This window comes from Miscanthus floridulus, chromosome 3 (assembly GCF_019320115.1).
Source record: "Miscanthus floridulus cultivar M001 chromosome 3, ASM1932011v1, whole genome shotgun sequence".
NCBI lineage: Eukaryota > Viridiplantae > Streptophyta > Magnoliopsida > Poales > Poaceae > Miscanthus > Miscanthus floridulus.
In genome coordinates, this window is record NC_089582.1 from 18888511 (window position 1) to 18904634 (window position 16124).

The 16124-nt window shown below is 50.4% G+C and overlaps 1 pseudogene; it reads right to left on the minus strand.

Moving 5' to 3' along the window:
* Positions 1-3635: 3635 nt before the first annotated feature.
* Positions 3636-16124, minus strand: part of LOC136543290 (inosine-5'-monophosphate dehydrogenase-like) — a 29009-nt pseudogene continuing 16520 nt past the window's right edge.

Sequence of the window (16124 nt, forward strand, 5' to 3'; positions counted from 1 at the left end):
ATCACAGCAACATACAAGCATCCAGAAACAATCATGCATAGCAAACAAAGGCTATATATTAGAATAGTACACCAATCATCATAAAATCAAGATGATAAGTTTGTAAAACAAATCTACGTCTTGCTACGAACACACAGATGCGAAGATCGCGAAAATCGGAGTTAAAACGAAGAAGTTATGAATTAAACAAGATTTCCTTTATTAAAATAATAGATTAAATCTAACCTTAAATTCTAAAAATTGAGAACATACATAACAGTATTATGAACATATAGATTACGTAATTATGAACCTAACGCAACTTGAACGGATCAAATCGGAGTTAAAACGAAGATTTTAGGGCTAAAACGATATTAGTGGCAAAACTGTAATTGGACGAAAACATATTTTAGATCTAACCGATAAAACTACGTTTTCAGAAGAAGAAAGTGTATTTTGAATCTAATCTGAAAGAAAAAACTTATTCAAAAATAGAAAACGTATTCTGGGGAATACGTTAAGGACCGTGGGTTTGAACTTAGAATCTTGCGGGGGTTCTTTTGTAATTTTGCCGATGGAATCGGTATCATGAAATCTGGACCGTTGAATTAAGATCGGACGGCCCAAAACAGATCGGGAGGGGATGGTCGGCGACGGCGAGCAAAGCGGCGACGGCGCCATGGCCGGGCACGGTGGTGCGCACGGAACTTAGCCTACGAACTATGGCGAGACAAACCAAAGGCACCGGAAGATAGAAGAAGGAACGGAGAGCTCGGCTAGGTAGCTTACCAAGGCGCGGAGCGACGGAGGGCGGTGCAGTGCACGGCGCAGCGGGCGGCTCGTCGGTGGCTAGGGTTTGGCAGTGCCGCGTCTTGGCGATTCGAAGAGGGTTGCTGCTAGTTCTAAGACGGAATAGAGAGGTGCCGGGGTCTGCTGCTATTTAAGGCCGAGGAGTCTTGGGTGGCACGACAAAGCGAGGCGTGGCACCGGCGGAGTCGAAGTCGGCGGCGGCGGAGAATCCGGCTCGGTCACGCGCGAGGAAGATGAACAGTGCACCACTGACGCGTGGGGAAGAGAACGGCGTGGCGCGGGTGATGCTGTTGGGCCAGCCTGCTGTGGAGGGAATGGGCCGCCTGCGGAGACTTGGGCTGTAGTAGGGAAGCGGGAGAAAACTGGACCGCGTGGGCGACTGGGCCACGCGGGAGAACCAGGCTGAGCTGGGCCAGATCCAAGAGAGGGAGAAGAGAGAAAATAAAATTCCTTTTCTAATTTTCTCAACATAATTTTAAATCTAATTTAAATTCAAATTTAAATCCTTTTTTAAATTTTGATCAAACCAAAGCATCACAAATAAATTATGCAGCAGCATGTATGCACATACATGTATGTAAACCTTATATTTGATTTTATTTTTAACAAAGTTATCATTTTCCTAAATTTAAATGCTCACAAAATGCATAATTAAATTATTTTCTTCTATTTTAAAATCTTACAAATTTTAGGGTGTTACAATATACCTTGTTTCGTGTAGCTCACTCAAATTTTATGCTAGTTCTGCCCCTGAGTACAATAGGGCTGGAGGATTCCATGGTCCGTGAAAAAACAGGGTAGCTCCAAGCCTCGATGGCCGGTGAAGTATACTTTCGCACAACTGTTACTGGTATATGAGTAGATGCAGAATGGCTCTTTAGATTTGTACAAATTTGGGAGCATCGTTGATTTTGTTGAGATAAAACAACTTCATTTGCTCAAGTTGTATGAGATCATTGTTGGAATAGCACGAGGTATCGACTATCTGTATACCGGCTGCAGAACATAGATTGTCCATTTTGATATTAAACCACAAAATATCTTGTTAGACCAGAACTTGCGCCCGAAGATAAGATTTTGAGTTAGCAAAACTCTATGAAAAAAAGGAAAGAGAGGTCGATATTTCTGGTGCATGAGGCACTGCTGTATATATTGCACCTGCAGGCATACAATCGAGTTGAGCTGGACAAATGTGCCCGACGGGTAGATTTGAAGCCACAAGACATGTAGGAGCGTTGGGCATGGCCTTATCATACAGAATTTGTTGCCTGCCTGATTTTAGGTAGTACTCCTGTGCTGCAACAATATGAAACACTAGCTGATGATGAGCTTTTAAAAGAGAGGACGAAAAGACACTAGTTGATGATGAACTTTCAAATGAGAGGACGAAAAGGGGGCGCAGAGAATGTCTTCCTTTCGTGGTAATATTAGATTTGTGTTTACAAATACTGTCTAATGATACTTTTGTTGTTGCTATAAATTATATATAATAGTATAAATTAACGGTTCAAGTATGATTTTGAAGAGCACCAAGTCAAATCGTGCCTTCTATCTTGAGACAGACGGGTAATTAGCTAAGTTGTTAAAAATATATTTACAACTACAGTACTTTGTATTTGTATACTAAATAAATGCACTATTATTAAAAATATGTTTCACTGTGGAATCAATAATAGAACTAATTTGATGTTGTAGATGTTGGTGTAATTTTTGAGAGCTTAACCAAATTAAGTTAAAAGTATTTAAATTAGAACCAAACTCATTAAACACCATATATTTTGAAAAAAAGAAGCACTTAAATAACTTTATGTGTCAATGTTCTGTTCATGCGGTGGTGGATATGAATATAGGATTGTCAATTGAGACAAAATATTGTTACATGGCACACTAGTGTGGGAAAAGTTTTTACTGACGGTAGGTTTTCCATCTTTACAGGTGGTTTTGCAAATTGTTAGTGTGAAGGTTAGTGGAAGTGTAACATTCCATTGGCGTAAACTTGAGAACCGTCAATCGGCTAGTGTAAACCTATTTACACTGGTTGTTGGCATAACGGTAGCATCTATGTAAATCGGTTTACACTGCCGGTGCACTTAAGAAAATCGCCAGTGTAAAAAAAATACTAGATTTACACTGGCGGTAACTTAAGGCAACAACTAGTGTAGAATCAATTTACATTGGCACAAGGGTTAAGTAAGCCGCCTGTGTTGTGGTGGTTCACTTAACACCACCGTTGGCGTAGTTGTATCTAAACTGGCAGTTCATAATCATAGGCCCACATATCTGTTTTTATTGGCACCTGCTCTTTATGAGCCGTCTGTGAAAAAAAAAACCAGCAAAAATCCGTTTATGTAGCAGTGGCAGGGGCGGTTCCCATGTTGTCACCCATCACAACGGATTACAGCATTGGACACGCAGGCACAATAACCTCATCTCCGCAGAATGCTAATGACGAGAGACGGAGACACGAGAGCATAATAATTCACAGCTACAACAAGGCCATGAGTTTATATGCCGTAGCACAAAACATGGAGAGGCAGAGCATGAGCATCCATCAATAGATTCATCTCAATTTATTTCACACGCCGACACATCAATTGTTAATTAGTTTGGAATGCTGAACTTAGTCTGTGAAATAAAACCATAATGCAAGTTACAATGGTGGCCTGCTTGGCGCCTTGCATGCAGGCAAAGCAGAATCACCAGAAACTGTACACACAGGGATTCAGAGTTTCAGACGAGCTACAGCGGACTCCAGAGAAGACCATAATTGAATCGGAAAGCTGGTCTGTTTCAGCCATCCACCCTGGTCCATGGTCAATATAGCCTCACTCGATCTGCCTCAGAAGTTAGAATGCCTTCTTCTCATATGAAACAAGACCATGGATCCCTCCTTCGACTTGGGCAGCACCGGTTCTTACCTGAATTCATGGCAGTTTGTCGATAAGTAGAAGAGGTCAGAGATGAAATACAGTCAGCATTGGGCAATGTGCATGGTTATCTCAATTGAGAGAGAGAGATATATGTTCACAGAGCTTGGATGTGCGCCAGCTATATCAGTCTGAACTATGTGGGCAAGAAAATAGCATCATGGATTTTACTGAGAAACCGGGGGATAAAAAAGTGTTGCCAATGGTTTTCCCTTTTTAACTTATAGAGCTAGCTGGGCTGAGAGGACAGGGCAGCTCCAACTAAACCATTCGTTAAACTAGAAGGATCTATTTAGAAAGTTAACACAGACGCCCATGAATCACTCTAGTACATGGAGTTCTACACTGTTACATGTATAAAAATACCTTAGATGGCCCCACAATATGATTTATCAGAATTTGTACTTGAGTGGCATATATACAGGAAGAAGTGCAGTGTTACTAATTAAATGCTGTTAAAGGTGAACCAAAGCTCCGAGTTCCCTATTTAGACCACAAACACAACGAAATAGAAATGACACTATGGTTTTTTTAGAAAAGGAGGTGTACTTTTTTTATTTCAATTATGATAATTAAGGTGTATTCTTTTGCCTACCAATGCTAGTTATATCAACAAAAGATTTTGACCTTCTCATACAATCAGTTCACAAATTCAGAATAAAATCCTTAACCTTTAAGAGCAAACTCTGAATGCATGATAGATTAAAATTTGCTTTTCACTTGCAATTGCATCTAATGACTGATGTCGTACATACCTCTAGTCGAAGAGATTCTGATCGTAAAAGGTCATGGGCTGACTGCAAGGAGGATGCACCCAAGTCCTGGAATCCTTGTTTGACAGCTTGCATCGTATAAGGAATGAACCTCAATACCGAGCACTTGTCAGCAAGTGCTCCAACAACTCCTTGAGCAACCTTAAGCTTAAGCGTGTCTCCAAGGTATCTCGCATCACTGCCCTTTGTCATGGATTGAAGAGAACCCATGCCTCTATATTTTTTTGACACGATGGCCATCCTTGAATCAAAGAAATAGTTAGAAGCAAAATAAGTACCTAAAGAGCTAAATATATGTGTCGGGTTCATAAACCCAGAGTCTCTCGCGGACCGGCTTCCCAACAAAAGGCTCGGCCCAAGCAGACAACGCGCAACTCATGGGCCGGCCCAAGTATCTAAACAACAGGCCAGAATGACGATCCAATCACCGACCGGAAGGTCTGGCCGAGGAGGAGCAGCGCCCGTTTTCCGACTCCGGCCCACCTCTCCGACCGAAGCGCTCACTTCGGTCTCCAGCCCGCCTCCGGACGGCCTCTCCGACCGGAAGGCCTAGCCAAGGCACTACTTCCGACTCCGACCCGCGTCTCTGACCGGAGATGTGCCAAACCCCTGCTCACGGCTCTTCTCCGACTGGCACGATCAGAGCCGATTGGGACCAACCGACCGGGGACGCCCGCTCGGAAAGGACCAGGGAATGAACGGAGAAAGCAAGGCAGCGCGCACAAGTCAAACCACAATACCAGGGACCGTACCCTGTACACCTGCAGAAACAGTACTCTGCAACCTCCCTGGCACGACAGAGCCCAAACAGTATTGTAGGCGCCGACCTTTTCCCTACAGTATTGTGGTTGCCGTTCACTCCCATATGGTAAGGCTCCCCCCACATGCCTCTGGGCATCGACAGTGTTGTGGGCGCCGACATTTACCATACCGAGTGAACATGGTGAAACTCCTCACATGCCTCTGGACATCAACAGTATAGCAGGTACCGACATCTGCCATACCCAAACAAGACGACGCAACCTCCCACGTGCATCTGACATCCAATAGTGTTGTGGGCACCTACCATCATCCTATACCCGCCGGCGTGGGCAACAAGGCTTAGAAGCATACATACTCTCTCTTTCTCACTTGTAAGGCCATCCCCTTCATCTATAAAAGGGGATGCGCTCTCTCCCAACATTCAGATTCATTCAAGTTGATCAAGATTCACGAGATCGATCAAGTCCACTAGTACACAATCACAGAACCGCCTGGTTTGAACCACAAGCACACGTTTGAACACTTAGCTCATAGCAGGGCTGCCCTTCCGACCGGACTTCTTGTACCCCCCATCTTTCTCCTTCTCATTTGTAACCCCACTGCAAACTTCGAGCACCTGGGCTCAGTAATAAAGTCACCAACTGACTCAAACTGGACGTAAGGCACGTTGCTTGAACTAGTATAAACCCTATGTTATTGAGTGCTAGGCCACCTCCGATCACAACGTACGACAAAACTACAAATATTTACTTGTTGGTCACTTTCTGCACCGACAGTTGGCGCCATCCGTGGGGAAGACGTTGTACGTTCAACACTTTTTGGTCATCGGATGGCCCACTTTTCCGCCACCTTTGCCATGGCGGACTCAGGCGATACGACTCGCTTCGGCTCACTAGAGTTTTCCGCACTCCCACCTATTGGGATGTGGGTTCCACCCGTCTCCAAGCCATCCCAGGCCTTCCTCTTCAGAAGCCTGGACTTCATCGCCGACTGGCTCGGCGTACTACACCTCCGAGAGGAGGCACTCGTTCCGCGCGCCCGTTGGAGGGGCATCCTCCATCGGCTCCGGGACGCACAACGACTTCAACAACGAGGCAGATGCGCTTCATTCCGAGCAAACTCTCTGCTCAAACCCCGTTGTAAGTAATGTACATACTGTTATCTAGTTACTATTCTCTATTTTCCGCCAATTATCTAGAGGGACCCCGTTGTCCCCGTCGCGACCGCCATACGACCGGTTCCCCTATGGCCTCACATCTCCTGCGGACGCGTATGCCCAGGGGCTCCGAAGGATGCCGGCGCCGCCCCCTCTCATGTCCAAATTCATGGGAATGGCGAGCTATGCTCCCACCTATTTCCTCGACCTCATGGATGACGATGTTGAGAGTGATGGCTCCAGCATCGGCGATGTGGCGCCTAGCCACCGTCCATCCTGGGAGTGCGCTATGGCGGATGCTCCGGGGCAGCCACCGGTGGTAACGGAGTCCTTGCAGACTCATGCCCCTCCGGACCCTCATGCGGAGACCCCCGAGCTCACATGGGAGCACGGCGAGGAACTACGACAACAGTGGCTGCACCAGCCACCGACTGTGCCAGTGCGCTCGGCTCACCACACTGCGCCCTGTGTGCATAAACCGGCGAGCGGAGCCTGGGGTCACGCTCGTCGGGTCCAGCGCAACACCATGGATAGGGGGAACGATCCCACATAGTTCGCTTGGGCCAATCAGAACATCGCCGCTGCAGCAATGCTTCTACACGGCCTTCCCAAACTGAACAACCCTCAGGAACAGGCGATCCATCAAAACCTCCGGGAACTAGTGGAGACCGCCACCGTCCAACAGGTGGAGAGCTCCGTATCGCGACACTGACTTGTGGCCTCTCTCCCCACTTGGGGAATGGGGATGCAACAGATGAGTCACTCCACCCGCTCACTGCTACAACCGCTAAGCATGGCACAAGAGGCCGCACCTGCGCCTCGTCTTGACTTGACGATCGCTCTGCACCGACCGCCTGCACCGAGCGGCTCAAGCTAAACCGAGATGCACGCAGTAGTGACCGGAGTCCTAGCCCAGATGGCCTGGGACCACGGACCTTTGTCCAATGCCTCCGGCGAGCGCTGCTCCCGCCGTGCTCCAACGGAGGCCGAGGCAAAGGCAATGCCAAGCGCCAGGATCAGGACGAGGGCCCCTCCACGCAGAAGGGGAAAAGAACAAAAAAGATCGCCGCCAACTGGCTAACTCGACGTTGGTCGCCACGGCTGATCACACGGGCAAGCAGCCCTAGCAGGACCCTCTGGGCCACTTCCACGAGCTCTTGGAGAGCCCGTGCACCAACCACGCCTACCCCGTCAAACACCTCTATAAGGACTGCGAGCTCCTCAAGCGCCATCTACAATAGGCTGACGGGCCAAAGGAAGAAAAAGGCGCAGAAGCAGCGACCAAGAAAGGGGGCGTAGCGGACAAGGATCCAGACGACTGAAGGCTGAAGTGATCTGACCAAACGTCTATCGACTGAAGGATGACAACGACGACATTCTCACCTAATGCTTGGAACAGCTATGTCATTTTCTTCCCCTAAAATTCAGTCTTACCATTGCTTACTTAGTGTTTGCTCCTATAAGAGCACCCCGAGCTAAACACTTTTTGGCCCGGGTCGCTCGGGGGCTCCACGAGGGTGCAGTACTACCTCTCTTTTTCGTTTATTATATTATGGTGAAACTCCTTTCTACCTAAACAAAAGGGTAGTTTGTTCCTTTAATTTGCCTTATGTAGCTTTGCTTTAAAATATTCCGACCGATCGCACCCCGCCTCTACCTATGGTTACGAGTAGTTGAGCCTCGCGGGCCATGCCTCGGGCTCCTAAGGTTGCAGCCTACGGGACGAATGGGCAAGTATGAGAAAGAATAAAAAACAAAATTATGCTAAGGTAAAACTAAGAAACGAAAGGGACAAGTTTTCCCGAACGGAGTGACTCCATCACAAAAAACGAAACCAATTGTAGTCATTAAAACACACAAGAATGTTTACACGGGGGCTCCCCCACGAACTTAAACTTTTTTCATCTACTAAACTACTTATACTTTACAAAGCTATTGGGGCGGCTCGGCGGCATCCATTGTCGGTACGACCGGTGAAGGCGCGGGCTACTCAGTCCCTGGCGGGACCACATTTGGCTCGGCTGAAGGCGGGACGACGTCCACTTCCGACCCAGGCTCCATGCCATCCGTAGGCTGGGCGATGTCCTCCCGACGCAGGCTTTCGGCCATGTCTTCACGGCGGACATCCATCACCCACTACGCAGAGACTTGCTCTACCACCCGCATTGCGTGCGGCAGCAAGCTCTCCTCGAGCGATTGGATGTCCTCCGTGCTCAAGCCGTCGGCATACCCATTGTAGATAGTGGCAAAGTCCAGGTTCAGGTGGTACGTCACCACCAAAGTCAACACCCTCGATGCTCCATAGAACAGCCAGCTTGTGATAAGGGCTAGGACCTCATCTGGAACCTCCGCCAGCTGGATGGTGGGCACGCTAGTGCTTGGCGCCGACCTGAAGACCTCCGAGATGACAAGTTGGGCAACATTGCGGATCTGGTCAAGTTCCCCCTCGAGAGCACGTCGCTCTTTAAGGGACTTGGCCAGCTCCTCTGCATTCTGGCCAAAAGTCGCCTTGACCGTCTCTAGGTCTCGCTCCAATGACTTCACCTTTCTGCCTAGCTTTGGAAGAAGGGCGACAAGCTCAGAAAATAGGCTGAAGGAAGAAACCAACGCGATGAAAAAAACAAAAAAGGTACATACCAAGGCGGAAGTTCTCAAGGGTGGAGAATTCCTCCGCCTGCCGGGCCACCTGCCTGCGTAGCCGGGCGCTCGCCTCCTCCGTCCCCATCACCCAACCCCAAAGCATGAGCACTTTCTGGTCTGCCTCCGACCGGGCCTTCCGCTCTGACTCCAGGGCCTTTCGCGCCGACTCCAGGGTGTTCTGCTCCGACACCAAGGCGCTCCGCTCTGACTTAAGGGTCTCTAGGGATTTTTGGAGCGCCGCCTCAGTGTTCGCCAGGGATTTCCACAACCCCGCCTCAGTCTTTGCCTGGCAGGCCTTCGCAGCCTCAAGCCCCCACTCGGCGATGGTCGCTCGCTCTGCTGCACGCTGCTCCTCCACCTGCACCGCGGTCACTTTAGCCACCTAGTCCTAGGACTCACGATGGGTGGACTCTAGCTAACTCTCAAGCTCAGCCACCCAGACATGCTCCATCCGGAGGATGCCAGACTTGCAGGATGACATCTCCTTTAGACCCTATGAAAACGAAAAGCAATCATGCTGAGGCAACCAACAAGAGACTCAGAGGTCATGGCCAAATATGGGAAACTCACCTCCACGGTGAGCTGCAGGTTGACCTTAACTAACTGCTGGGCGGACTTAACCCGCTCCTGGGCGTCCTCGATCTTCACTGATAGGTTGGCAAGTTTGGACTCCATGGCAAGTCCTTCCCCCCTAAGGATGTCCTAGAGTTAACACTCCTAGGAATCCTGAAGGATGAACTGCACCTTTGACGGGTCCTCGGGGTAGGGCCACTCCAGCGCACCCTCTGGCAGCCTATCGGAGGGCCCAGCCTCCAACCGAACCATAGCCAGCTCCTGTGATGGCACCGACAGCTCCGCCGCATCATCCGATTCGTCATTGGATGGGATCTCCACCACATCGGTTGCACGGGCCACCAACGGGCGTTTCGACTCCGTCCCGGCCACGTCTCCCCCGAGCATTTTCAGCTCCGACCGCGAGGGTGAGCCGTGCAGCCCTCCGCCTGGCAAGGTAGGGGACTCGGTCTCCTTCTCCTCTTCTGCCGTAGCTGGTGAAGGAGGGGCTGCAAGGGAAACCACTGGCGAAGCCTCCGTGGTTACCATCGGGATTGCCACCAGTACCGTCACAGTCGCTTCTGCCGTACCAGCAACCAACCCAGGGAGCACCACCCCTAGAAGGGAAGGGTTTGCCGCCACCACCCTGTTCCAAACCTCCTGCACAGGAGTTGGGGTGATACTCAATCCCATCATTGCTCGGCCACTAACAAAGAGTACGGGTCAGTCATACTCCAAAAAAGACTCAACAACAAGATCGAAAAGAAACAAAGAAAAACATACCGGGAGGTAAGCGGCATGACTCTAAAACCAAGACTCGGCATCGATTGCCCCATAGGGCGAGGACTGCACCTAGGCTGTGACTCACGCCCCCTCACTTCAGTCGGGAGCGGAGTCATCCCGACCGGCTCTTGCCTGGCCTACAGGTCACCACTACCTTTGGCTTAGGATGCGCCGATCGGAGCAGCAGGCGAGGCATCCTCTTGCTGCTAGTCATGCGTTGGCACCGGTCCTAGTGATGCACGGGTGCAAGCCCGCTCCTCTGACAGCCTAGCTTGCTCGGTCACACCCGTGGTAGGTGGGGATGAGACCGGCGATGCCATCGAGGCACGCGGTGACCACGCCCGCTTCACCTCCTGTTCGCCGGTGGCATCTGCGCTCACCACACGCTTCCTCGGCACGAGAACCTTGATGCGCCTCTCCACCTCCTGCTCATCACCAGCGGACATCACCGTAGGGTCGTGATGCTCCACCGATGTCAAAACGACCTCTGGACTTTCCTCCTCCTCAGACAAAACCATGTCATCCACATCTGTGGGATCCTTCGACTCGAGCTCGGACTCGACATCGCTCTTATTTCCTCGGCCTTCACGCACCGGGCAATCTCCTTCTCCTTCTTATACTTCTGCTGAGCCACCTCGGCTTTCTTTTTCTTCCTGGCATCCATCGCCTCTTTCTAGGTGGCTACCGAGCCGCGCCCTCTGGCCTCTTCAGAAGGTGGGGCCAGGACCTGTAAGCATCAAGTCCCTACGAAACAGGCAACTCAGAAATAAAAAAAAGCAGGAGAGCAAAGGGGAAAAGAACACAAAGTAAAGAAAGAGGAGCATACCAGTTTGGACATCACCGAGGCATTGAGAGGTATGGGCTTTCCATCAACCTTCTCTCTAGGATTCAGCTGCAGCACCCGATCGAGGTGACTCTAGACCTCGTTATCCGGTAGCTCCTCCGGCGACGCATGATCAGGGTCCGACGAGCCATCGTACCTCCACATCGGCTGCAACCTTCTCCGCCAATGGAGCAACCAGACGGCGGTAGAGGGTTGAAACACCTGCATCCCATCAAGGCCATGCCGCACGACCTTCCGGAGCTCCTCCTCGATGATCTCCACCTTCTTCTTCTCCCGATGAGAACAGCCCCATGACCAACTATCCTGCTTCTCTGGCCTCCCGCCGATGAACGCCAGGAACGGCGCCTCCGTCGGATTGCTGATATAAAACCACTCCCCATGCCACCCTTAGTTGGAGTCGTAGGGGATGTAAGCGGGATACAAGCCTCCCGTGCTCGGTTTCCTCTATAGGGTGAAACCCCCCATGGGCGTGATCTCGGGAGGATTCCCCATCGACAAAGCTCGCCCAGAGAACAACCGCCAGAAGAAGTCCACGTGCGGCTCCATCCCGAGGAAGGCCTCACAGACGGTAACGAAGCAGGTGATGTGCAGCACCCCCATCGGATTGAGGTGCTGCAGCTCTAGACCCCACTCATTGAGGACTCTGCATAGGAACCAGTGTGCAAGGTATCCTAACCCATGCTCATGGAAGGTGAGAAAGGAAACCACCTCGCCGGGCCGATGTTGCAGAAACTCCTCCCTTCCGGGAGCCCTCCAGTGCGCCACCTCCTTCAGCGGCAGAAACCCCTTCATAGTGAAGGCCTTCAACACTGACTCCCTCATAGTGGATGACCTCTAGTCTGACATCTCGCTCCGGGTTTGTGAAAGCATTTGTGAGTTTTTTTCTCTCCCTCGCTCCCTCCCTTTTCTTTTCTAGGAACCACCGCAGCCCTCAAAGACGCTCTCGGCAAGAAAGAAAATGAGAGGAGGTGGCAGATGGAGAATAGGTGAAAGAATGGGGTGAAAACCTTCTCCCTTCTCCTACTTAAGGAAAAGGGCGCAACTATTGGGGAAGGCGCGCTGATCAGGAAAATCGAAACGGCGGAGCAAAAAACCCTCTCTTTCCCATTTAATGCAGATGGGACACACCCTGACCAATGAGACACGCCCTGCCCAATGGAACATGGCCTGGGCATGGCCCACCACTACCACACACCAACCACTACCGCACGTCATGCACAAGAACCAAAGCACCATCGCACATGGGTAGCTCTCCGCATCCCTAGGCGAGACTTGGAAAAATCCAAAATGGGATCTCCGCCAGGGGAGACCATCGGGCTTCCTAAGTCAATCGAACGACTTAGGATAACACCAAGAGATAGGTAAGGAGTGATGGGATGCCCTATGTAGGCCATGCTGACTCCGTCACGAATGACGAGCATGGGTCCTGGTCGGACATTTCTGATTGGAGCTCTTCAAACTCCGTCACTCGAGTCATCAAGGTAACACTACCGACCCTCGCTATTTCTTTATAATCATTTCATACAATCATACATGCATTCATTCCATACGCCCATGCCCCTCGGACAATTCGGGCCCTGAACCACCCGGGGGCTCAGGAACTAAGCCATCACACGTGCAGCGAAATGCATCACAACGCTCCATGTTGCGTCACGGAGCGACAGTTGCCTCATTAAACATGAGCAATGACCGGCCGGGGTTTGAAGGCCAGCCCATGAAGGGCTCGAGGCCACCCCACATAAAATACAGCCAAGGGAGAAAACATAGATGAGCCCCGTGTGGCCCTCACCTAGTCTTCCCCAAAGCAGACAGGGTCATTTCAACCTTCTCGTTCGATCCTAAAGGTCTACCAAGCCCATAGAATCTCCATCGAGGGGAGGCCGTTAAGCCACCTAGGTCAGTCTCTGGAATGACCTAGGCATCTACCGGGTTGTAGGTAAAGGAGTAGTGGAATGTCACAAGAGGGCTATGCCGACCCCATCACGAACGACGGACCCAGATTCCACTCGATCATACCCGTTAGCGAACTCACCGAGCGCGTCACTCGAGCCCGAGTGATCAGGGCAAGGGACAAAACTCAGCCCCTTCGGTTGTGAGAAACCGAGGATGGGGTAATGCACATGACTCAAACTGACCCCTACCAAAAGCCCAACAGGGCTCGGGGGCTCAAGGCACACCAAAAACCTAAGTCTACGACCCCGAACTCACCCCATCCACTCGGCTACGCTTCGACTGCACACCAAACGCCTGGGTCTGCGACCCCAAACTCGCCCCATCCACTTGTCTATGCTTCGACTGCACACCAAACGCCTAGGTCTACGACCCCAAAATTACCCCATCCATCGGCTACGCTTCGACTACACCAAACACCAAGGTCTATGACCCCGAACTCGCCCCATCAGGATCTGTGAACTCCAGCTGGCCTGATCCCTAAACTAACTAACTAACTATCTTGGCTACATAGGCTACACCAAGGCCAGGATCCATGACTCCGATGCGCACTGACACCAGGATCCGCGAGCTCCGTCTTGTCCAATCCCTACAAACTAACTACCTCACCTGATCCCACGACGCGCACCGATGCCAGGACCCATGAGCTCCATCTCACTCGATCCCTAAAACTAAACCGCCTTAGCTGCACAACAATGCCTTGGTTGACGACTCCATCTTGACTAAAAAGCATGCATGCACACCCGCTAACAAACACCCCTAGATGATTCTGCCTGAATCGCCCGGGGGCTCGGGGGCTACACCCGCGGGTGCGCTCGCGCGCACCCACTGACAAAACAAAAACCACCCCCGCTGGCAACATGAAAAACCCTCCAGACGATTCTAGCCAAATCGCCTGGGGGCTCAGGGGCTACACCCATGGGTGCGCTCACGCGCACCCGTCGTCAAGACAAAAATCCCCCAGATGATTCTGCCCGAACAGCCCGGGGACTCGAGGGCTCCTGTCGGGTTCATAAACCTAGGGTACCTCATGGACTGGCTTCCCAATAAAAGGCTCAGCCCAAGCAGACAACGCACAACTCATGGGCCAGCCCAAGTATCTAAACAACAAGCTAGAAGGGCGATCTAATCACCGATTGGAAGGTCTGGCTGAGGAGGAGCGATGCCCGTTTTCTGACTCTAGCCCACCTCTATGACCGGAGTGCTCACTTTGGTCTCCAGCCCGCCTTCGGACGGCCTCTCTGATTGGAAGGCTCTCCAAGGCATTACTTTTGACTCTGACCCACGTCTCTGACTGGGGATGTGCCAAACCCCTAGTCACGGCTCTTCTCCGACTGGCACGATCAGAACCGACTGGGACCAATCGACCGAGGACACCTGTTCGAAAAGGACCAGGGAACGAACAGAGAAAGCAAGGTAGGGCGCACAAGTCAAACCACGATACCAGGGACCGTACCCTATACACCTGCAGAAATAGTACTCTACAACCTCCCTGGCACGACAGAGCCCAAATAGTATTGTAGGCGCCGACCTTTTCCATATAGTATTGTGGGCGTTGTTCACTCCCATACGGTAAGGCTCCCCACATGCCTGTGGGCATCAACAGTGTTGTGGGCGTCCGCATTTACCGTATCGAGTGAACATGGTGAAACTCCTCACGTGCCTCTGGGCATCAACAGTATAGCAGGTACCGACATTTGCCATACGCGAACAAGACGACACAACCTTCTACGTGCATCTGACATCCAACAATGTTGTGGGCACTTACCATCATCCTATACCTGCTGGCGTGGGCAACAAGGCTTAGAAGCATGCGTACTCTCTCCCTCTCACTTATAAGGCCATCCCCTTCATCTATAAAAGGGGATGTGCTCTCTCCCAACATTCAGATTCATTCAAGTTGATCCAGATTCACGAGATCGATCAAGTCCACTAGTACACAACCACAGAACCGCCTGGTTCAAACCACAAGCACACACTTGAACACTTAGCTCATAGCAGGGCTGCCCTTTCGACCGAAGTCCAACCGGACCTCTTGTACCCCCCATCTTTCTCCTTCTCGTTTGTAACCCCACTGCAAACTTCGAGCACCTAGGCTCAGGAATAAAGTCATCGACTGACTCAAACTAGACATAGGGCACGTTGCCTGAACCAGTATAAACCCTATGTCATTGAGTGCTAGGCCACCTCTGATCACAACATACGGCAAAACTACAAATATTTACTTGTTGGTCACTTTCTACTTCGACAATATGACAGCAAAGGATATAGCCATACAGTACAATTGCATTCACTTGACACTTAATTTTTTTGAATTCCTAAGATATCTAACACAATTCGAAGAGGAGATGTAGAAGTTTGTGACTATTATTAAGTGACAACTGATAATTTTTTGCAATTGCATCACAAACATACCTAACCCAATATAAAAATAAAGTATGATACTAAGAAAACCATGTTTGCACTTATTCATGTTAGTCTACAGAAAACAAGACTCCCAAACCCAGGGTGGCGAAGGAGATTGATGTTTTTATGTTGAAAATTACTTTGGGTGGGAAAGGATGGGTCAATTACTGCAAGTGTGCAGTGGCTTGGCCTACATCTACCTGTCCAACAAACATGGGAGGCTTGGCATTCCAAACCTAAAAATGACAGGGACGACGCTTGCAAATGGGAGTCTAGCCTAGTTGTTGGCGCTCCTCGGTAGCACCTACGGCTCAGTTCAAACCCCCATGAGGAAAAATTTTAGGGTTGAGTATAAAAAATCCCCTTCGTTGGCAACCCAACCCAAAAATTGGGTCTACACCCGGGTTCAGGGGGTTTCTCGATTGGGTGAAGGCTGAGGGGCTGTTTGGCAGCGCTCCTTGGTATAACTTCTCCGTGAGAATTATTCCAAGACAGGATCACATCTACGCTTATATATACTGGAAGTTGAGAGCTAAAAAACC